Below are 1890 nucleotides of genomic sequence, written 5' to 3'. Positions count from 1 at the left end.
ATTGTTGCCGTTTCTTCAAAGTCCCTCCTCCTGAGCCTGTCCTCCAAACTTCCGGCGAAGCGATCGCCATTTTTTCCCCCCCGAGCGAGTGGAGATCAACGCACCGGCGAGCCTCCGTTTAGCCAGTGAGGCTTCCCAGGCTGCAGTCCCTCCTCAGAGCTGTTTACAGTCACTAAGCACAAGAAGCCCGCAGAAGCCCGTTTGCTGATGTATTTTCCCTTTATTTTTCACACTGTTTCGGCTGAAAATCGCGCCCGTGAGGGGGGGGAGGGGGGATTTTTTTTTCCCACTCGGAGGCAGCGTGGCCACGATCAAATGACAGCTCAAACAGAGGCTTCCCGGCTTCAGTCCCTCCCCTTCAGTCACTAAGCACACACATTTCACACATTCCATTCAGCCGAAAATCGGGCCCGTGAGAGGGGGGGGGGATTTTTTTTTCCACTCTGAGGCAGCGTGTTAACGATCATACGATCAAACGACAGCTCAAACACCCCAGGCAGCTGGATGGGTCTCTCCGTTGCAACGAATCTACCCAGATTCGTTACAATGGGTCTGTTTTTTTTTTTTTTTTTAAAAACCTTTCTTAAAGGGAAAGGGGCTGTTTGGGAGCATGCTAACGGCTGCCCATTGGCTGCTTGACGGCCAGGGGCGGGACGAGCTTGGCAATAGCGCTTCCTTTCTAGCGATTTCTGCCGAGACCGGAAGCCTGTGGGAAACGCTAAAAAACGCTACTGATTCCACTACAAAGGCAGGTATGCATAACAACGAATTCCACTATTTTAAATGGCGATTTTTCATTCCGCAAACAATTTGCAACAAAGATCCCCGTGCAAAAAGGCCCTCAGTTTTCCTGAGAATTACTTTGAATTTTCCTTCCCCCATGCGTCACAACAGGAAGACTTCATGCTGATTGAATATGGCTGTCTGTTGAGATTAAAATCTCTCCCAGACATGACACCAAGGAATTCTGATTAGAAGCACACCATGTTTACTTTGAAGCCCATTAATTTTCAATTACAGTGACATTAGGAGTCTTGCTGGAAAAACCGCAAGGCTGTCAAAGGCTGAGAGATGTTGCAAATGGGTGTTGCTGGCATTCATCGTGCTGGAGACCTCCTTGTACAAATTAACAGCTGTAATTCTATACCACATAGATAGTTGGACAACTGCATCCAAAACATTGGTCCCTTGACTAGGCTAGAATTATGCTGTTATCGTTCATGAGAGGGCAGAAAGAAGGAAGCACACAATTTTTCGCCGGTTTCCTCAGGATTTTTTAGAGGTGTGGCTAGCAATTATCTGTGCAAACTTCAGTATCTACCTTGGCTGGCAACCCCCAGGAACATTCTGTGTTTTTGTGGGGAAAACATCTTGGAAGTCGCTTCCTGTTTCCAAACATCATATCACTAGGAATTTCAGTATTGCTAAGGTATAAATCTTTCTAGTACTTGTAACAGAAAGATGCCATGATAATTTTTAAAAATCTCTATGGTTTCTCCAAAGAGAATTTTGAAAGTTTTATAGTGTTGTGGGATTTCTTGTTGTCCTGAAACAGGAAGCAAGTTCCCTGGTCTGTTTTCTCTTCCCATGTTTCTCCCATAGCTCCACCAAGTGAAAGCAAGGAATTACGAGCATCACTGGCAGGTCCCCCTCCAGGTAAGGAGCAATCTGTTGTGAGCCCAGGTTCTGTTAGTGAGGACTCTTCAGAGGAAGAGCTTTGACAGGTGCTCTCAGTTTCACGGCCTCAGCTGGATGAGAGCTTAGCCCAGATAGACGTTCAACAGACAGAGAGCTCTGACCAGCAGAAAGGAATGGAGCTGCAGACAAACCACAGCTTAGACTCAAAAGTTGTTGCAGAGGTTCCTTGTTCTTCTGCCCGGCCTCCAGCAG

Source organism: Paroedura picta, chromosome 6 (assembly GCF_049243985.1).
Source record: "Paroedura picta isolate Pp20150507F chromosome 6, Ppicta_v3.0, whole genome shotgun sequence".
NCBI lineage: Eukaryota > Metazoa > Chordata > Lepidosauria > Squamata > Gekkonidae > Paroedura > Paroedura picta.
Note: the sequence above shows the minus strand (reverse complement) of the source record.